Genomic DNA, 23,924 nt, shown 5'->3' with positions numbered 1-23,924 from the left:
GGTCACAATAAGACTGTTCTACTCTGTCAAAAACCCAAGCAAACCAAAGCAAGAAGAAAACCCAAAGAATATAGGCAAAAATGCAGCCAGCCACTGACACAGAAACTGTGTAGTCTGTGATATATAGGCTACAATATGGTTAATCCAGTAACACCAAACTACAAACCTGAAAGCGAGGAAACAAAGCAAAGATGTGGAAAGTTTCCAGTGTGGCTGGACAGCTTGATATGACCTCAGTGAGGTCAAGCATCAATTTTGCAGCAGTGGCACTTCCTTGATGAGAAAATCCATTTACTGTTTGCATGTGCTTTCAGGTAGTAGAGATTACTGAAGTCTTTTACCTTTTAGCTATTGAGCCACATGTAAACAGTACATAAGAAATGGCAAGTCATAACTGCATTTGTCTTTGTAGGGATGTAGTATTTGTTTTAGTGTTTTTTTTCCTGTATTCTGAAGTATTTGCACTATTGGACTGTAGCAGTTAGAATGTCTTCTTTAAACTTCTCTGGAAGAAGGGAGTGGGGAAGATTCAGGCACAGAAAAAAATTACAAGCTGTAGAAAAATATATTGAATACAAAAGTCCATAGGTTATTTCTGGGATTGAGTATACATTCCTTAGTTCACAAACATTGTGCTGCTTTAAAATGTATTTTATTATGATAATTTTTAACTTGATGTCTGATCTTTAAAGCTATTACAATTTTTTTCCATGATTTGTACAGAAAACACAAATGATTACTAATGGTGAATATTCATTTTTCTTACCTACAGAAGAATTTAATCCTCTTTTTAGAACTATACCAGTAGTGAAACTTACATTAACAATATGCATATTTTTAATGGAGGAAGAAAACATGTTTAGGGATTTTTTAAAATCTTTTTCAGACACATGAGTTTAAATAGAATTTTGAACATGTCAAGAACATAATTTTCTTGCGGTGTGATACATATAAAGAGCATAAAAATGAAATATCTGGGCACATATACTTGTCGCAGACATCTTTTTACTAAAAATCCTTTCTTTAGGATTTTTCCTTCTGAGAAGCTGAGAGGCCTCAGAGACAGAATGTAAGCAATGGTTATCTGCTGCTGTGGAATGCAACAGGTCCACCTGTGATTGGCCCATCTTGGATGTGTATAATTAATGGCCAATCAAGGACTGAGCTATCTCGGACAGAGTCCAAGAGAGCTGCCTTTGTTATCATTCTTTTCTTTTCTATTCTTAGCTTAGCAAGCTTCTGAGGAAACCTTTTCCTTCTTCTTTTTCTTTTTAGTATAGTTATAATGTAGTATGCATATATCATAAAATAATAAATCAAGCCTTCTGATCACGGAGTCAACATTCTCGTCTCTTGCCTCATCCAAGAACCCCTGTGAACACGGTCACATATACTAATGAAATTTACCCTGCTTAAAGCTCATGTAGACTGCCAAGTTCCAGTATAAAATATTACATATAACTTAATTGGGGCACTAAAAAAGGCTTCCAAATCATGTCAAATATTGTTGGCAGCAAACTCTCACTATGAACAACCAAGTCAAATTTAACCCTCCTGCAACCTCATGAGGTTATATGAGGTGGTTGTTGTAGAAGTAGTAAAAGAAAACCAGGTTAGAGATTATACCAACTTCTGAGTAACCAAAAATAATAAGCCTGTGAATTTTACAAATAACTTGCATTGATATGAAACAAGGTATAGAGGAGCAAAATTCAGTAACTCTGTGTTGTTAGGAATTGAAAACAACAAGGATTTAATTTCAGTGTTTTTGTAGATATTATGTTCTTCTACAGATACCAATTCTTTTCATGCATGGACAAGCATTTCATAAAATTTACATAAGATTTGCATAAGAATGATTTAACGATAAAAAATAACATTCATTAATGAATTCTAGAGTATTTTCTCTACCACTTTCTGGGAGCTACTCCTACTTCTTTTTCCCCCCATCTCTGCATATCCAGCACAAAGTTAAAGAAAAGAACACACAAAGAAACCCCAAACCTAAACAAAAAACCCCACATTATTCTTATGCTAACACTTAATAATTCTTTAAAATATGATATTCCCAGGAAATTCATGCAGGCTTTTATGGCTTGTTCCGTTAGAAAAAGAATATGAATCCCTGCCATTTCTGAGACACAGATAATACAGAAGAAAAGTATATAATTTCCATATGCATTCTCTTCTGTATGTGTTTATACATGCACAAACATTCTCATAAATGAATTTATTTATATATGTCAATACAGATTGAAATTACTTAATTAGATTATATAAAAATCCAAGTAACATTGCTGACAAATTTTAGAATATGAGATACCAACCCTTTTGGCATTGCTCTTAGTGAACATTGAACATCAGAAGAAATTTTTAGTACCTTACTACAAAAGAATTAAAAATATTTTAATATTTTTATAATACTTCCAAAATTATGCATGCTGGGAGAACAGGTAAAATATGGACTGTCCTATATTGCAACATCTTGATGAATTCATAATATTATTTAATTTTGAAAACTTTATATACAAAGTTCTATTATGAAATATTACGCTGACATTTAAGTATAAAGGACAACATAAAGGATGGCTTTCAAAGAGTTTTCTAAATTCTACTGACTTAGTACTATAACTGCTAAAGCATCTGCACTCAAAAACTTATGAGTAATATCAGAAACTTTGCATCTAGACAAAACTTCCTATAAAGTCCTTTGAAAGAACTGTGATATTAAAATAGGAAATCCAAATAGGTGATTTTAATACAGCTCACAAATCCATGTACAGTTAAAGCCTAAATTTTGGCATTTGCTCTTTGTAATTTTGTAATGAGCAATAGTTCCAAACTTGGCTTGTTATGTTCTTGTAAACATAAGCACACAGAAGAAATATTTACAATTTACAGAATACAAAATATCAGATCACAGTCTGAAGAAAGTCTGGAGTTCATCTTCTGGACAGGTGGTTTTGGCTTATTATCTTGTTTCCCTTTCCAGGATATTTATGCACAGTTTCCCTAAGATCAAAAAAGATAACATCCAAAAACTACAATGTACTTTCAAGGTCCAATGCTTATATCAAACTCTACTTTGATGACTTTCCAATATGTTATGTCAGCTGTCCTGGATAAAAAAGACCTCTCGCAACTGAATTAATTATAATTCTAGAAAAGGTTCCTTACTAGACAAACCACAAAATTTCTTACTGTTATTCCAATTAGTTTAATGGGCAGAAATTGAAAAGTTCAACAGCATATTGCACATCATATTTTTGATATCATGCAAAAATATGTCTCATTAGAAGCATAAAGTTATTTTACTGTAAAAAGTTTTGAATTAGCACAAAATATATGTAAATATTTCATGGGCAAAGTTATTTAAGATAATTTTTCACACTAGTATTCTCATGATAAATGTCTTCAGGGAGGTTACCTCACTGGAGTTATTAGCTGTTAGAGAGAATCCTTATGAAAAGTCTGAAGAAATTTCAGTATCAGTAGAAAATGTTCTCAAAAAAAAAGAACTAATATCAAGACTAGATTGCAATCTTCCACAAATACTACTCAGGATCTGCACTGAAGAAAACCATTTTTACATCTGAGATATGTGCTAATAAGTTAAATGCTTAAATATTTTTGGGTTGTCATTTGTCAATTCATTTATTCTTTTAATTCTCTCTGTGGGTTTTGGGTGGGATAGAATTAATTTGCTTCACAGCTATGTTTTGGTTTTGTGCTGCAAAGTGTGTTGATAGCACAACGCTTACACAGAGCCAAGGCCTTTTCTACTCACCCCACTGCCCGAGCAAGTGAGTGTGCTGGATGTGCACAAAAGGCTGGGAGGGGGCACAGTCAGGACACCTGACCCCACTAACCAGATGGAATTTCCGTATGTATGGCATCATGCTCAGCACAAAAGGTAGATGGGGGCTTAGCAGGGAGGCCACTGCTTGGGGACTGGCTGAGAGTCAGTAACTCGATGGTGAGCAATTATTGTCATTTGCATTCCTTGTCTTTCTTAGGATTTATTTCTCTCCTTCTGCTAGTTCCCTTTTCTTTACAATTTATTATTATTATATTTAATTTCCCCCCCAGCTATTAAGCTCTTTTTATTTCAGCCCATGAGCTTCCTCACTTTTGCAATTCTAATTCTCTCCCCAGTCTCACAGGGGAGAGGAGCGAGTGAGTGAGCAGCTGTGTGGTACTTAGTCGTTGACTGTGATTAAACCATGACATGTAGTTATGCATTTTTTTTATTTTTCATCTGACACATCTGAACAGTGTAACATTGCTATTCTCCATTTTAGTTAAGAAATCAATGAGAGAGGAGATAGAAAATGTATGTAATAAAATATAACAAAAAGGAGTTAAAATAGGAAATGCAATTAACATAATATATAAAAAATGTCAACATTTATTTAAAATTATGAAATATGTACCCAAATGTCTAAAAATGTTACTGAAACTTCTCTAGTGTATTTCTGGCACCAGAAGAACTTTTATCAATAGAGTGGCAGGTAGTTTTCTGTGTATCCTCACCTATTCCATAACAATTAAGAAATATAAGATGGACATAATCATTTCATAAGAGTATTATTGGTGGTGACCAAAGTACAAAATGTCAGTAGTTGAGAGATGGAACTGAAAATATAGGTGACAGAAAGCAAAAAGTCTAGTGAAATCTTAATTTAAAGTTCTGGTAACTATCTCCAGAATATATTGCAGAGCAGAACAGTTGCTAACCATACCTCAAGAATGTCCAAATATTACAAAATTATCTGTAGAAAGTTCTTGTGAAATAATAGCCCTTTGAATCCTTTTTAACTTGCATCCAAATACTGTTGGAGTCCCTAAAGCTGTGTAGCTTGCTGCTGATTCATGCTGCCTAACCACTCAGGTGTGCACTTCTGCAACCACATTTATATATGTCCATCTGTGTTATATCTGGAACTAAGAATGCAGTTGTAAGTGATTTCCCAAAATCAATGTGAAATAGAGGCTCAATTGTGCTCTGAGGTGTGAGTTAAGTATTTAATCTAGAAGACCAAATAAAATTAAAGATTAAAAAAAAATGAGTAAATGAAAAATATTCAGTATGTTGAAAGTGAAGACCATCATATATTAATAGAAAACCTCTTGAATTTCTCATTATCATTTTACAATTGTGCAAAAGCAAATAAATTCTTATTTCCTTAGATTATTAAACCCTATATTATTACAACAGTTATCTTGGGTTTTGCTTTTACTTTTTGTTTTTAGCAAGAAATATTGCAGCAGATGTAACTTATGCATATAAGTGACTGTGAACATAGATTGCTATCAATTACAGAAAAAACAGCCTGCAGCATAGAGGTCTTTGTTAGAGACGAGTAAATTCCCTGATTAAATCCATAGCCTAAGGTTAAGACAAGTGGTTTGGCTTCATAGCAGGATTCTTCTGTGATCTATTCCTATTTGTTTAGCTCCTGTTTATAACTCTTTCCAATCAGCAAAATGTGGACAGCAGTTTTTCACAGGGGTGATGGCATCTACTCCATTTGTACAGAAGCAGAAACTGCCTTCTGTATTCTGAGTAACTGCACTGGGTTTCTATACTAGACAAGCCAGAGACCAACACATTTCTAGGTAGATACTGCTAATTAAGATTTTAAAATTTACAATAATTACTTCTAAAACATGGACCATATATTGTTACAAAAGGTTTAAGGTGAAAGAGTGCCTTTTGGCAAGATGTTAAGGAGGTAATTGCCATCACATTTGTGAGATGCTTAGACACCATGATCCAGGGAATTATGTAAACGCACATAGGTCAGAGCCAAGGTTTGTTTTCCTCAACAATCCCTGAGTTCCAAAAAGACAACATTATCTTACTGGAATCCAAATGAAAATATTGAGAAAAAGCTACATTAAGTTACTTCAAAGAACTAGGGATGTTGAGAGACTAATGAGCATGTTCAGAAAGATATATGGTCTTCAATTGAAACAAAATAGCATCGATTAGATTTTCAAATTGAGAATGTTGATTCTAAAGCTATTTTGATTTCTTTAAGAGAATCTAATAGTAAACAGGAGAACATACATCTGGAAACAAATTTTCATGACTCAGTAATTTTATGAAATAAACAATTTTTGTTAGAAAAATAGTCCATATGACTTTTTTATTATTATTTTTCTGTTAAAGCTATCAGTTCAAAGTTATACTTGTCACTTACCTTTCCTTCCCAAAAGAATCCATCTTCATTCCCCAAGGATAAGGAATAACAGATATCAGAACTCAAACACTTTTTTTTTTTCCTTGCAAATCCATACACATCCATGTGTAGGCCTAATACTCATTTGGAAAACACTCTACTTTGGAAAAGTAGAATTCTTCAGATAAAAAAAGTGGCTGATTTTTTTTGACAAAATTCAGAGCTATGTGGAATTTCTTGAACTTTTACAGAAGCAGTAGCGTTTATATGTAGTCATTCTCAGTGCTCCTCTCTACACTTGCTGGTCTCTGTCCTGCCCTAGGAGGCTCTGAATCTTCATGCCCTTGCACACTCTCACAGTGTATGTCACAGCTTTGATATTCTCAGCTTCATTCCATAAAAACTGACTTGAATGAGCATCTCTTCCTCTGCACCTTATATTGGACTGGAGGGCCTTCCCTTGAACAGAGAGCATTTTTCCTGCTCTGGCTGTGGGCCTGAGGGTCAGATGTATCCTCCTGATGCTGGGTCTTGCAAGAAGGCAGCTCAATTCAGCATCACAGTTTTCAGTACCAAAACCCACTTAGTTATGGGCAGTTCCCACTGCACAGCAATGCATTGCTAAAATACAGCAGTGGGATGACAGAAATATTAGATGAAGCCATAATGAGCCAAAACATTTTAACATTTCATTTTCTGAGTGAAAGACTAGTGATTAGAATGATATGGAACACTAGCATATCTTGCAAAAACTCAAGTTTCCTTAGATCAGTCAAGCTATTACCAATTCAGATACTAAGGATACTTGAAAAAACTGAGCTATGGTTATGCAGAGATAGTAGTTTTGTTAGGCTTTTTCTGATTACTAACAAGAGGAATCCAGGCTTTTCTCTTTTTCTCACTGATGACATTTTGTAAACCATTTTTTTTTGGTTTTGGAGAACCCTCTAGAGCTATAAAATGTATTCATGAGCCAGTTCTGCTCACATGATGTCTTCCGTTCTGCTAAAGAGTGTTATTTTAATTTCATCATGTCTGTGTATCTTTAACAGATAGTCATAAGCTTATGGTTTGGCTGTCTGCAACTGATTTAAAAACAAAAAAAAAAGAAAAAAAAAATCAAAAAACCCCATAAGTAGAAGAGGAAAAAAACCAAAAAACCCAAACAAACTGTGAAGTCTAAACAATTCAACTCCTACACAGCTGCCTTGAATGTATTTCAAGCAGAAATAATTACTGTTACTCAGACCAAAGGAAAATCACCTTCTTTCTAGAATGATTAACAACTTTTTTTTCTTTTTGTATTGCCAATACTAAGTCTAGTTCCATCATTATTTTTTGTATGTAAAGCATAAAACATTCAATACAGCATGTTATAGAGAAATATGAAAAGCAAAGGCTTAGAATTCTTTATTTCCTCTACAAAAGCAATCAGTAATAATGGACAGCAATACTAAGGAAAAAGTAACTTAAGGCTCACTATAAACAAGAATTTAAAGAACATCTGAAAAATCCAGAACGCAGCACACAAAGAGCTATTTCTGCAAGGGAAAAATAGTCTCACTGTAATACTGAATGTTACTAAAGTGAGGGCCACCAACAGATAATTAATAGTGTTCAGAATCATCTTCTCTCTTTTTTTTTTTGCCATATAAAATTAGACAGAATTTAAGATAATATTTATTTCTCAAAAGATTTCTTCAGAAAATATTAATAGGTGTTCCAGTATGCTTCACAATTTTTACACAAGCTGTCATTTTTCAGACTAGAAACAATGAATTGTACAAAGGAGGCATAGAAGCACAGGCTTGAAAGCGCCTTCAGGAGATGATTTGGTTTGTATCCCTGGTCAGGGACATAACCAAATGTGTCTAGACACACAGAATGCTTTTGTCTGGTATTGCCTGAACATGTCTGTTCAAAATAAAGTCCAATATAAACTGTACAATCTCCATGGGTAATGCATGTAATGATTATTTTCTAATCTATATCAAATATTTTTAATTACTTTAGGTTTTTTTATCACTATTATTATGCAATCCTACCATTGGTGGATATAAATACATATTTTACTGTTTTGTAACAATATCTTTCATCTATTTGAATATTAGTTATATTTTTAAATCCCTTTCCCACTCCTGCATTTATGATCTTTTCTAAATTCATTTTAGCAACAGATCAATGTTTATTATCAGTTTTAACAACTCAGCCAGTTTGCTTTTTCATAACTTGTTTTCAGAAAAAATCATCCCTCCCTAAAGTGTTGATAACCTAGATAAGAGATTAAATGGTGTCCTGCTTATTATGGTCATATCTTGAGGCAGACAAAACTGACACTTTGCAAGAGTCACTTAAAGAAGCCAAATGTCCAAACTGTGTTGTTGCTACAACCTTAAGAGGGATTGCAAGTTTGCACTTGCATCAGGCTGATAAAACAGCTCAAAAGATACTGATGTAAAAGAGGAAATGTATCTTCAGTACTAAAGTGATCCATTATCATTCTTTTGTATTAAACACCAGACCTTAAATAGAAAAATCAAATTTTGATCTTGATACTCCATCTGTAGCTATAATTTATCTATCTTTTGAAATATCTTATCCATTTTTGGCTAGTTGGACAAATTGTCAAATATGAACTACTGCTATAATTTCTATGAATTACTGATATAACTTCAGTTTTTTTATTTGCGTTACAGGTGATTACAAAATAGTTATTTCTTTGAGTAAATGCATTCCCAGTGTACAGTTCCTGGACCATTTTTATCCGCACATTGTCATATGTTTCCATAGCATTTCATCATGAATTCTTCACAGAGAACATGCAGAAATATCTGTAAATATAATATGGCTGCAGCTACATTAATGGAAAGGGGTCTGCCCTCACAAGTTAGCTATATTTCTTTGTTCCCAAGAAAGTCTGCTTTCTTTAAGCTACAATAGTAAAAGACCTTTTTTATTATTTTAGAATTCATTCAAATCTCAAGCATTTTGGAATCCAAACCAAACTATTAAATAGACTTTCCTAGATTAATTAGTCCTAGTAGCTGCTGTTTCAATTGTTTCATGATTTTAATGTACATAATGGTTGTTATAGCTTTTACCTTCTTAACCAAATAAATACCAGTTTATAATATCACCTGTCTTTCAAGGCACCTGTAGATTTTATTTTTCTAATGAATACACATGAATTAATTTGTATCTACATTTAAAATACTGCTGTTTTAAAAATTTAAGTAACTGTGATACAATAACATGTCTGGAAAGAAACAACAAGTATTCCAGGAGATGGGATACAGGAAGATACAGGAGTAGCATTCAACTTCACAGCTATGTTAGTTTCTCACACTATAAACCATGACAGGATACCTCTAGAAAAGAGATTTTTTTTTATTTGGCAAAGTGCAAAATTCTGTGATTAGACAAAATTATATTATTGGAAATATAAAGATCAGCATGTTAACTGCTTTCTGATAGTATTGATCTTACTAAATATTTTAAATATATATGTGCGCATGTGTATAATTTCTAGTGTGCACATATATATCTCTGTGTAGGCACACTAAAAGACATTTACTATTTTATAACAATTCTGTAGTTTTAAAACATCTCAATAAGGGCTTTTGCAAAGAGCTGGATCAAACCTTTGCTGTGCAAGTTAATTACATTCAAGTTCAGGTGAATTAATTTATTTTATTTTTTACTTCTTCACAGGTTTGTTTAACTACCTGCTGATTTCAGTGGGACACAACATCTGTTAAGTTAGAGTCCAAGACTTCCCTCTGTTGTCATATATTGCAAGAGTTCTATTATCCTTATGTTACAAGGGTTCCATATTGCCAGAGTTCCATACCTCCTTGATGTTTTCTTGTAGGCATCTCCTCCAGGCACTGATTCTTCCTTGTCCTCACAGCAGCCAACTGACTCCAGTTCCTTCAACCATCCAATCCACTCTTTTATAACACTCTTGTGATTGGCTACAGCTGTGGCCTGTTAACATCAGGCCTGCTCCTAATCTTTAGTAATTAACTCAGCTGCAACTCTTTAGGGGGTAAGATTGCATTCTATACCACCTTCATTTACCCATACTGTATCCCCTACATCCCTCAACAGCAAAACTCTCCTAACATCCACATTTGAAACATCCAAATTCACATTAAAACATTTCTTCTGACTGTGTTCCAGAGAATGTCCAGGGCCTTGGACTTCATCTGCACTGGTTATGAAAAAAGCAAGACGCAGGGATAAGGAGTGCTATGTGGTTTTCCTTACCACTGAACAGCTAATCAAAAAATGGCTGGGTTTTGGCTTAAATAAACAAACTCTCTCTTGCTCTATACCTGATCCCAGAATCATAGAATAACTGAATCGCTTTGGTTGGAAAAGACTTAAAAAAATCATCAAGTCCAGCCATTAACCCTGGACTGCCAAGCCCACCACCACCACCAAATCATGTTCCTAGGCACCATTAATACATGTTAATTATTTTAAATACCTCCATAATTGCTGTTAACCAACAGCAGCCAGCTTGAACAGGACAGCATGGTTTCACAGAAGAGTGGGGACATCAGCTGCATTTGCACTAATCATGCTCTACTTGGAATCTGTTATTTTCTGATATGGTTTTAGCAAAGAAATACTAGATATAATTGATTTATTGATTCTGGCCTTCAGTGTTCACATCACACACAAAACCTGAGTTATTTCTAGACTTAAATCAACACTGCAGACAGACAATATAAGAAGGGTCCTGGGCCCCACCCTGCTGCCTTGTCAGGTCCTCTCCTCATTGGTGATGGAGGAACTTCCAAGGGTTTCTCTTTTGACTTCAATGTATTTTTTATTTGAACACAAAATTTTCAAATCTTACAGGACCATGGTTAAGAGGGGGTGAAAATATTTCCAAAACAAGACAGAGAACACTGTAACAATCTCAGAGGCCACTGCATTTATTTTGCTTTGTGTGCTAAAACCTATCTGTTTGTCTTGGAGTTAAAGACTGAAAACCCATGAATTTAATCTATCTCAAGCTGTTCAGCTACTTTACTTGAAATATACGCACTTATCCATGATGGAGGCAGCATTAGCGACATTAAAAGCAATGTGGTGTTATGTACAATTATTCAAATTTGTTAAGAAAAAAATAGCTTATTTGCAGCCAAGTGTTATTTGATCACTTTTGTTCACATAAGATTCCTTTTTAAAATTTCTGTAAGGTCTCGTCCTTTTTAACCTTAGCAATTTCTAGTGCCTATCAGCTCCATTGGCACCCTTTGGTCAGAAGCAGTTAGCAAGGCCCAGAATTGCCCCTTAAAATTGCACTGCAGACTGGGCATGTGGTGTTTCTTTATGTCTACCTACACAGCTGAAATGATCATCACTAGTAAAACAATAAGTACCTCCAAGTTTTTTTTAATATATTTTTGGCTAGCAACCTTTTCTTCAGAATTATAGATTTTTGCAACATTTCTTGTCTTCATATTTGCTATAAGAATGTAACTAAACTGTATCTTAATTTCAACTCTGACAGACAATCAATTATAAGTTCTTCCATCTGTGGGCTCTAATTTAGAAGAGTATTTTGACATTATATGGATTTTTGACTATGATTTAGAATCAAAATAGATTTCTCGTGCCTTAAGATCCCTCAGTGCCTTTTGTATCCCACCTCTCACAAGGAAGCAGTAATTTATAAGAGCATCAGTAGGAGAATTAGTCAGGCTAACTTTTGTGCTGAACACAGTTCTAGCTCAGAGACACAATCTGACATTGTGATAGATGAGATACAGCTTTTTCATTTGATGCACTGACAGTGTGAGAGACTGAAATGTTAAGGGTTAATGACTCAAATAATTGGCCATTTGCAAAACCAGAGGGTGTTTTGCTGATAATGTGCAAGGTAAAAGTCCAGGTGCAGAAGGATCCTGCAACCATCACTGGAGGTTAGTTTCTAGGATTTGAGCCAGATAAGTGAAAAGGCAGATCCCATCAAGGTGAATTAATGCCTTTTATCACGCTAACATTGTCTCTTACACAACTGACTCAGGTGTAAAAGTCCCCTTCAGGAAAGGCTTCTAGGCATTTACACATAGGCCTGAAGATATTCATTCTTTCTGATGGGTCGTAACCAGCTGAACTATTCTGGGTGAGAAGGAGCTTTCATGTCCAGAAGGTATCGTAAACCATCAAAGATCCCTCCCACACCGGGGCATTCCACCCAACCCTGAGCATATGAACTTCATGCTTCATGGGCCTTCCTCACCTCTGAGGGATCAAGAGTCCACCATCACCTCAACCAGCAGACAATGAAATTACAACAATCAAGTCTTGTCACTGGGCCTATGAGTGGTGATATCTTTCTACTTTTATGTTGTTATATTGCTATCAATGATATCCAAAAAGATTATATGACTTTTTCTATTGCAGGAAAATTGTTTTTAATGACCCTTATCTATCTATCTATCTATCTATCTATCTATCTATCTATTTATCTATCTATCTATCTATCTATCTATCTATCATCTATCCACCTGTCACTCAGTGTTGTTTCACTCTTATCTACCCTAAGGGATCTATTAACAAGAACCTCAGTCACCCTTGCCTTCAGGGGCTGGGCCAAAACTGCTGTGGTCTGGATAACCAAGGGCATACTATTTTGCTAAAAAGCCACACATTTTTCTACAGATTCATTTGGCATATATTTAAAATTTGCAATGATTTATACTTAAAATCCAGATTTTTCTTGAAAGCAGTTCAGTAATTGATGTAAGGAATGGTTTTGAAATTATTATTCAGAGCTGGGAGTTAAGGCAATTTTATCTGATCCTGAATAAAGAGAAGTGACCTTCCTATTGCATTTTGAAAAGTTTATCTTCTTCATTCCACTGCAGGAGAAAATAGTTCATGCAATAAAATCAGTTCATCACACTCTAAAATGATTAAAATTCAGGCAGAAACTCTCTACAGAAACTAGGGGAAATTCTAACTGTGATAAGGAACAAAGATCTCTCTAGCTGCGTAATGTCTACTAAATATCTATTTAACATACCTATACTGTGGATAATTTTCTTTTGTGCTGAGTGTCTATATTGCCAACCCAAAAACATCATCAAATGCCCTTCCTTTCTACCTCAAAGATTTTATATCATTTTTCCATGAGACTTTCTGTTATTGCATGATTTTATGGAATAGTGTGTCACTAACCATTCTGTTCTAATGTTACTTGTCTTTCCTTATCTTGCCATTTCTGTATCCTATAAACTTTTGCCTTGCAGATGGTTTTGTATGCACATTATCACATCTATTAGTTTCCTTCTAAGGCATCTTACTCAACCAGCATTCCTAATGCATCTACTTCTTATCTCACCATGTAAGATTAATGACAAATTGAGTTGCACATGAATTAAAAAGCCTTGGAGTACATACAGCACAGAAAATCCAACCTGAGTCACATGAAACTATATAATCTATTCCAAACAATATCTGGATATTTTCCCCTGCAAAGCTGAAAAAAACTATGCTGGAAGCAAGGGTTATAAGTAAAGGGACTGGAAGCATTAACATTTATTTGTGAGTTGTTTATTTAGCAACCAGCTTTTTTTTTGTGTGTGCATGATTTGTGAAGATAGTGCGGAAAAAAAATGGATGACCTATTTCTAAGATATACAATTTTAGCAAGCATTTTGCAGAATAAGTGGACAATTTACAATAAACATGAATAGTGAAAATTGTGACCATTAAATTATTTCTATAAGCATCCATCTCTTAAAAATCTGCAGACAGAATTCACTTGAAATGTATTACTACAGGCACTATTCATGTAAATACATTATTAAAAATAATCACATTTTGTATATGATTATTAGAATGTATGTATAGAAATTCCACATATGAAGGTGAACTGAGCTCTCATAATTGAAATTATTATGGGAGTGGGTTTGGCTCATGCAGTTTAATGTTTGAGCTGTTTTCACTTTGAAATCATAACCTGTACATTTCTTCTTTCGTTCAAGATGGGCTATATTTGATTGCTTTATTAAGTGGGAATAAAAACTTTTTTTCCTCAGTGTACTACATTTGAACTGCAGTTTATCCAGAAAAACTTGGGCAATTTGGCTGCATGGCTGGAGCAGCCTGATGTTCAAAACCACTCTAGAAGAAGAAATGGTTTTTCCCATCTTCATGGAGGAGCTGGAATTCTTTGTCCAAGTATTCATTCTAGGAAGGGAAGAAGGGGAAAGCACTTTGGTGAAGCTGGTCTTCCAGTTCCATGAGAATGGGTGGAAGAACAGATATCAGACCATGCAGAAATTAGATGTGTTTTTGATTAAATCGCATTCATATGTCTCTAGAATTGTCCCTGTTACTAAGAAAGAAATTCCATTGACAATACATAACTTATGAAATTACAGTCTTTAGCATACAGGAAAAAGAGACATATTAATATAAACAGGAGTAATTGGACAATTCTATATAAATGAAATTTTAAATAAGCTTTATGCAGTTAATGCTATAGTTGCCTTTGTCATTTGAAAATTTTAAATGTACACACAATTTTTTATGCTGATAGGGACAGGGAGACTGGGAATTGACAGGTACTCTTTTCAGATTTTTAGATTTTTAATAACTAATCACTAAACCAGAAACTTGATTATGTAGACACATCATTTTCTGTGTTCTTGCAGTCTATTTTTGAAGACTGACAAACTAGAAAAATATCACACTTCTTTGTATCGGATAGGCATTCAGAGTTCAAGCTCATTAATATTTTCCTTTTATAAAAGAAACCAGACTCATTCTAACAGCCTTATCAGCTGTCAAAGTCTTCACACGATTCTATTCATTGGTTCAGATAAAAGCCTCAGATAGGTCCATTAAATTCAGTGAAACTATGCAATTTATGCTTGCTTAATCCAGTTTGCTGATGGAATAGTTCTATTCAGTTTCGCTCCAAATTAATCATAATTTCTGAAGAAAAAGGGAAGAAAAATTGCACCAGACACAGCATGACCCTTCTGCCTCTAACCCAGATCAACATTTGCCTATATTACAGTTACATTGCTTTGTTTCCTCCATGCACTTTAAGTGGTTTTTTTCCCCTTTATATTTGTCTTCACAGCTGCCCTCACTCTTCAGTTTTCTCAGCATGACTCTTTTCTTCTGCATCTGACATTTCTGCCTGACACATTATATGCATGTGGATAATTTCTTACATGTAGTATCACAATCTAATCTCAAAACCTAAACTTATTTTCAATGTCATGCTTATGGAATTTATTAAGAAGGTATAATTCTATACCGAGATGTCTTTGGAAATAGCACAGCAACTTTGTTGACTGATTTTTTTTCTTTTTAGAAAGAAAATTTTATTTACTAATATAAATACATTTAATATTAATATAATACTATTTATATTATATACTAATATAAATACATTTAATATTATTTTTACTCTTTCTACTAAATTGTCCACTAGATGGGCAAAATCATAGTGAATATGGAGAGTTAAAGTTAAAATAGAGTTATAACTCTGCAGCTTTGTAGTTGTACAAGTTATATTCAGTGGCAGTTGGTGACAGGACCTTAAAATCCTACAGTTTGAAATTAATTTTCTGTCTTTTTGTTTTTACTTGTCTTACATCTTCTCTTCTGTGCATTTTATATTTACATGTTTCCTTCCCTGCTGTTCACATTATGTACATTATATGCAGTAGATATTAGAGCTGTACTGTCAATGTCTTTAGGTAGTAATCCATGAAGATCACCTTATCCACTAGATATACTATGGGTGGATGGTTACATGGATAAAAAAGTGGTTGGAAGGTCAGATCCAGAGGGTAGTGGTCAACAGTTCAGAGTCCCAGTAGCATCAGTGACAAGTACTGTCCCCCAGGGATCCATATTGAGACCAGTGTTGTTTAATTCCTTCAATGATGATGCAGATGAAGGGATTGAGTGCTCCCTCAGCAAATTTACAGATGGCACCAAGATGAGTGTTGCTGTTGACACACCTGAAGGATGGGATGCCATCCAGAGGGACCTGGACAAGTTTGGAATTGGTCCCATGAGTATCTCATGAGATTCAACAAGACCAAGTGCAGTCTGGAGCTGGGGTACAGAAACCCTCAGTACCCATCCAGGCTGGGGGATGAACAGATCCAGAGCAGCCTGGCTGAGAAGGACTTGGGGGTGCTGTGGGTGAGAGGCTGGACATGACCCAGCCATGTGCCCCTGTAGCCCAGAAAGACAAATGTGCCCTGGGCTGCATCCAAAGCAGCATGGGCAACAGGGGAGGGAGGGGATTCTGCCCCTCTGCTCTGCTCTGCTCTGGTGAGACCCCACCTGCAGTGCTGCATCAGCTCTGGGGTCCCCAGCATGGGGAGGACATGGCCCTGCTGGAGTGAGTCCAGAGGAGATCACCAAGATGATTTGAGGGATGGAGCACCTCTCCTGTGAGGAACGGCTGAGAGAATTGGGATTTTTCAGCCTGGAAAAGACATCAGGGTGATGTAATTGCAGCCTTCTAGTACCTGAAGGAAGCCTACAAGAACGGTAGCAAAGGAACTTTTTACCTTGTAGGGACAGGACAAAGGGGAATGGCTTCAAACTGAAGAGGAGAAGTTTTAGATTAGATATAAGGAAGAAATTATTTACTGGGAAGGTGGTGATGCACTGGAACAAGATGCCCAAAGGAGCTGGGGATGCCCCACACCCGAAAGCGTTCAAGGCCAGCTTGGATGAAGCTCTGAGCAACCCATTCTAGTGTCCCTGCCCATGACAGGGGGTTGGACTAAAATGATCTCTAAGGTCCCTTCCCTCAAACTATTCTATCATTTTTCATGACATATAAGTAAGTAAATAGATGAACTTCTAAGCATGCCCTGCCCAGTTCCTATTTACCTGATTCTAGTTTGGCTATATTTGGTTTCTGCAAACTACTTTGCCTGCTGCCTGTCAATGGTTTTAACACTGTCAAGGAATTCATTAATATAAAAACTTCAAGCAATGCTTCCTGACCTTTCATCTAATTTCATAACCAACTGCTGTTTAGTATTTCCAAATATTATTTTCAGACCATTTGGGGGACATTTAAATCACAATGTCAAAGCATGTGATTAATTAATTATACAAAAATACCTGATAAAGTGAAGATTTCCTTAAGTTTTCCCAAAGAGGCTGAAAGACAGCAACCCCTATGTTAACCTTTCCTCCTAAGAGTCACTTTGGGCATTTTGAACAGGTTGCTAATTAGGCCATCAAAAGTACAGAGGTTCACTTGTCAGACTTCAAGGTTAAAGGCACTCTAGATGACAGACATAATTTTGGCTACCTCAGGAAATAAAAATGTTAACCAGCTTCACTGATTTTAAATTGCTGTTGACAGGATCTGAAAAAAAACTCTGACCCTTGTCATATTGAATTCTTCTGTTAGTCAGACAAATGCTTATGGATGGGAAGACTGACACCATTCACTGTCTTTGACGTGTCTAAGGTTGCAGCGTGTGAATATGTGCAGGGCTTTTACAAGGAGGCGCTGAGAATACAAGAGATTGAAGAAGTTTGTGAAACCCCATAAGCTGGCCTGTTTCCTCAATTCTCATTTGGCCTAAAAATCCTATACTTGGCTTTCTCTTTAAATAATGCTACTGTTCAGGAACATAGCAGCTTATAAGCACCAAACAAAAAGCAGACATTAGATCAATTCTTGCTTAGACAGACTTTGACTTTTTTGAGGTATGACAGATAATGAATTATTGTTGCTAACAATATATATTTTTTAATTCTTGAAAAATTTAAGGAAACACTATCTTCAAAGAGAAGAAATCTCTAATTTTTTTTTGTTAAATATGAAAACAATTATGTGAGTTTTTTCTTCCTCCTTTTTCCCAGCTATCACTTTGTCATTGCTACCAAAGCCCCACCAGGAACAGTCCTATCTGAAATCCCTCTGACTTCTCTTTTTATCTCCAATTATTTCTCTCTGCTTTTTTAATTTTATCAAACATCTCCATATGATAAACAATGTTAATATATAAGATGCCTATAATTTTTAAGCCACATTTTGGATCCCCTGACTCTACACTTACCTGTTGTCAAGTATTAGAAACATTTAAAACAACAACATATCCACATACAGTGAATACTAATAACCAGGCATAGAGGCCATTCTGTGACCCAGCCCAGAAAGGCTCCTGGTTATGCTACATAAAGTAACAGGATGTCAGCTGAATTAAGGACTCCTCCACAACCCAGGAGGAAGATCTGGCTACCAGTAGATTTGGGCTGATATCTCAAAAAGAAGCAAAAGAAACAAATTTTGACATCTACTTTTTAAGTGATACTTTACAGAAAAGATATGCTCTTTCAGCATATGCTTTGTCAGAATGGTTGACACATTTTGTTTTTTGGTACAAATGGCAGAAAAAACTCAGGATTGTGACTCCTGAATAGGAAGAAGCAAGTCTCAACATTTCAAAATTGAGCATTTAGATCTGTGAGCATGAAAAGTTTTCAGTTACACTTCCATGGATGTGATTCATGTTTATATATATATATATATATATATATATAAAATTAAATGCTTCAGTGAAAATAGTACAGCCATGATATGCTGCAGTCTAAAGAGACCTGCTCCAAGGAGCACCTGACTCAACAGCTCACCATTTTGGCACCTCACCTCCTTTCATCATCTTGAATGTGAAATCCTTTTCCTTAAGGTTTCTGTTCCATTGTAACCAAAAAGAAATCTTTTAATATTTTTCCTGGTTTATTTTTCTTGGGTCATGTAAGTGTAATTGGGTCCCTCACAAAAGAAATGGGTGCAACTAAGAGCAGATGGAACATGAGGGTATGACCTCCTCATTCTGATAACAATAAGTTGCTGGATTTGTTTGCCATAAATAGGGTTTAAATCTGCAAATCCAACACTTGTATTTCCCCTGCAGATTTTCAAAGGTAGAGTGTAAAATCTTTACAGCATTTTGGGGGCTAAAAGTTATTGTTTGAGAGGGAATAATTGCCAGAAAAAATGGCTACTTTATCTCTTCTGCTCCACTTTTACTTTAAAAAATACTCTGAAAATATATACCAAAAAAAGTAATAGAAGAAGAGATCACAGTGTTATTCTCTTTATTGTAGCTGTTCACAACTTTTGATCATGCTTCAAACACCAGTTAGCATGAAGTGAAATACCAATGATCAGAAGTTCAATGACCCAGTGATATATTAGCAAAGTCTCATTTCAAGTGTGCCAGCTTGAACATGGTGCATTTTCAAGATGCCAGACATGCACAAGTCCCTTACTGGAGCTACATGCACTAGTCCATTACAAGGCTACTCTGTTGTACCTGTGTAAGAGCATAAAGGTATAAACCTGACTCACATCATGGGGTTACAGGCTACTGTAACAGTGTGAAGATGTACACAGTGTCAGTTCCAGTCATTACTGCAACAGGCACATGCTATTTTAGTCTAGTTCATAAGGCAGAAAATGTTTAAAATAAAGATACACAGGGGGAGAACTAGCAGAAGTAGATATTTTACCTAGCTCCTGAGATGGAATCTTTCCTTTTTATGATGGCTCTCATGCTTTTGGACATTGCAATTTCTTTAAAAATTTAGTGGGGTTTCCAGTCACAAAACACCTCATTTACAACTGTTCTGTAGACACAGGCATGGTTGAAAATGAGCTGCACTTGTTGAAATTGTCTTTGTTTCTCTATCAAATTAAGGAATACAAGATCCATCATATCAATGATTGTTGCGGTGTGATGTACTAGCCCGTTTCAGCTATCCCAGTTCCTCCCCAAGGTGTGCCAATAACCTCTCCCTTATCCTCCCCCTTGCCCCCTTGCTGAGTGCTGTCTGTCAATCTTGGCATTCCAGCAAGGGCATTGAGTGATTGGCAGAGTTCAAAAGATGCCTCTCAGCCCTGGGGACATTGGGCCATCCAGGTGCCATTTGTCCCCTGAGGCTCCCCCCCTTACCTGGTTGGTGGGACCCCTACCCCTGCCCTCCCCCTCTCCCTGGGGTTAAAAGACGCAGCAGCCACGCGGTTCGTGGTTCTGTTGGAGCTGTTGCTGCATTCAGAGGCCTGTGTGCCTGGAATAAAGCTCTGGATCAAAACCCCCCAGCAGAACCCAACTCCTTTTCCTTCACCACACCTTGAAGCCTCTCTGCCAGAGGTAAACCTGAGCTCCTGCTTGCCTGGACTTGTCCCATGCACCCAGCTGCAGCATCCAGCCAGCCAAAGGTGTCTCTGAGGTGAAACCACCACAGCTGCCACCTCTGGTCAAGCAGCAAGGCCAGACGAGCCCAGGCACGTTCCATCCGGCAATATTGGTATCTAACTCCAATAAATGATCTATCAATGTTCATTACATACAATGTTCAAACATACAGAAAAAGATTAAATGACCTCTAAAATAAAATAACCTTTCTTCATTTCAAAGGATCTACTGAACTTAATTCCTGAACAAGTATAGAAAAGAATGTGAAATTACAGTTTTTATCATTATATAGTTGCATAATAGTAAAGTGAAATAGAATGTGCTGTCTGAATTAGATGGCCCACTGTTGGATGATATGCACATACTGTGTAAGTGTTCAAACATATACCCACATACATATTTTTTTAATTTTTCAAAATATTGCATATCATAAGATACTTAAAAAATGCAAGTGGAAGAAATTCTTCCTATAGTAAATAAAAGAACAGAAGAAATATTTTATTTCTCCTAAGCATATATTTTATCATATTTAATCCCTTATCTGGAAATAATATTACATCTTTTTAGACTAGATTTATATCTGAAAATCCAATTAATTTTAGACCACAGATAACATTTTTAACTGAGGTACTAACAGAATAAGACATAAAATTTGTAATGTTATTTTTTGAGCCTTTTATTCAGAAATCACAGAATAATTGAATGGCTAAGGTTGAAAAGTCATCTAGTCTCTGGATGTCATCTAGTCAAACTGTACCACCTGAACAGGGTGATGTGTCCAGAACTGTGTCCTCCTGGTGGCTTTTGAATATCTCCATGGCCCAAGATCCCACCACTTCTCTGCATGACCTGTGATAAGTCACCCTCATACTGAAAAGCTGTTTCCTGATGTTCAGATGGGCCCTATTGTGTTTCAGTTTGTGCCCAGAATCTCTGGTCCTGTGACTGGACACTGCTTTAAAGAAGCTGTCTTTGTCTTTGTAGTGTGTAAGCATGAATAAGTTTCCCCTGAGCCTTTTCCATGTCACCCTCTGTTGGAGTCTCTCCATTGCATCCATATCTCTCTTGTACCAGGGGGTCCAGTCCTGGGGTGACATCACCAGTGCTGAGCAAATGTGAGGAAAATGATGTAAGGATACTCATATCAGCTAGCTGGGAAAGGAAAGAAGCTGCAAGAAATGTCTCAAATTTACATCATTTTCAGAAGGCGCTACAAGGACCTGAGTCGGTCATTAGTGGACAGAAAATTAATGGGGGCATTGAACATGTTGACCTTTTACTACCTGAATTGGTTTAGGTACTAAGGAACTCTTAAAAGAAGTGGGAGAATTGTTCAAACCAAGTAAAAAAGCTTTCTTCTATCATGTGCTCTGATCTTTTATTACAAAGAATACAAAAATTGTTCTCAACTTTTCCACTAAGGAAATAATTCTGATATATGGAGATAGCATCTTTTGTCATAACCTTCTTGTTCCACTTCTGAGAACAACTTTCCTTCCTGTGTGATTTGAAAGCTTTATGATGAAAGTGAATCTGAACTACTCTATAAAACATGATCGGTTGTACATACTATGGAGAGGACAGTAATTTTCTGTGGGCAACTTCCCCTAGAACCAAAAATAAATGCCCTGCTAGCATAAAGATAAAAGCTTGTGTGGGGGCTGTATGTATGAAAACAAGCATCTATGACACCCAGGTGTAGAAACTCCCTCTGCAAGAATTTAACAAAGAAGAACATGACAATCTGCTCTGCATGCTTGTCAACATCACACTGTCCCTTCCAGCAAATTTCTGATCTGTGGACTGGGCTTTAGCACTGCAACTCTTTTTAATCAAGGAAGAGGCACTCCAGGGAATATCTGAAGTCAAAATCTTTACTATTACTGCTGTTATCACTACTGCTACTACTGCTACAGCTACTACTACTACTACTACTACTACTACTACTACTACTACTACTACTACTACTGCTGCTGCTGCTGCTGCTGCTGCTGCTGCTGCTGCTGCTGCTTCTATTTTTATAGCTACTGCATTTGCTGTTCTCTAAAGATGAAAAGTATTTTGGTTTTATAGCACCGCCCCATCTGGAAATGTGTCTTTCTAGACCTCTGTAAAGAAATTTATCTCTGATTATCTTCCTCATTTCAGGAGGAATTGCATTGGGTTTGTCTCCTGTTGTAAGAGTAGCAATGGCTCTTTTCTGAAACTCCAGCATTTTTCTTTCTGGGCCTCTCTTCTTCATCTGTTTAAAGGAGTTGATCATATGTTACTGATTCACAAGGATCATGTTAGAAAAAAAAAATTGTCTTATGAAAACAGAGTTTCATATTCAATAAGGAAAAAAATAAATCTGAGAATTACAATGACTTTTTTTTTTAGTAATTCATCTGGAGCTTAATAGGACATATATTTTGCTTAGAATATAGATTTTGAAAAATAGAAAATCTTTTTTTTCAGAGAAACATCATCATTACAGATGCAAATATCTATAAAGTATAATAAAGATAAAAGCAGAAGCGGCCAAATAAATAAACAATAGCTAATGTTTTTAATCCAAGTGGAATATGATACTCCTTGACACTAATATGGAAGTGCTAGTGCCATTCCCACAGCATGAGAAAACTGTTTGTTTATTTCCATTTTGTATTTCCCTAAGGGCATTTTGCTCCACCAGTATAATTAGGATGACATTTGGAGCTGCTGTATTTCAATACAAGAGCAAGAGACACTGTGCAGCTTGACAAGAGATTATGATGTCAAGTCAATTGCTGCAGCAATATCAATATTTATTCCCTCGTTCCTTGTCTCTTGTTTTATTTTTGTTCCTCTTTTTCTATTAGGCATAAAATAATATCTGAAACCTATCCTATTGTGCAGGATATTTTTTTTTTGTTGGAGACATCCTTGTTTTTCCCTAGTTAATTTTAATCTTAAATCCTCTCTTTTCTCAGGTATATAGTAGTTAACTCTTTCAGTAGTGCAGTTACTTTCATGGACAGAATTCACAATTGATCTAGTACAATATTCCAAATAAATTCTGTATCTTATTTCATCAGAGAGTGATCTCAGTATTGTGTTTTGAGTTTTAATTGCTTCACTAATGGTGAATACATATAAATTGTATATATTCATTGTACTTACCAGTAGTGAAGTGATCAAAACTAAAAAAAGTGTCATTGTTTTACAGGTACTGAATTCATTAGAAATGTTGTACTTGATCCATCCGGTTACATTCTTTAATTAAGAAATATTTGCCTGCATCATATAGCATTACCTGAGATTCCTGATAGTTTGTTTTTGTGAAAAGTAATAGTGCTCTGGTTAGCAGCTCATCCATGTTTTCCTTTTATAGCATAGTAGAGAAGATTTACCCTGGAGTGGAATCAGATTAACAGGTATATCCTAATGAGCATTTCAGCAATTTTTGTGTGTAATAATATCATAACAGCAAAGCACAGCAGCACAGATGCTAGAGTTCAGAGACAACAGTGAAGCAATTAGGCATAATTGTTAT

This window comes from Agelaius tricolor, unplaced genomic scaffold, assembly GCF_023055355.1.
Source record: "Agelaius tricolor isolate 1412-34295 unplaced genomic scaffold, bAgeTri1.0.p SCAF_1, whole genome shotgun sequence".
NCBI lineage: Eukaryota > Metazoa > Chordata > Aves > Passeriformes > Icteridae > Agelaius > Agelaius tricolor.
The sequence above is the reverse complement of the archived record's forward strand: the minus strand, read 5'-3'. Positions refer to the sequence as shown.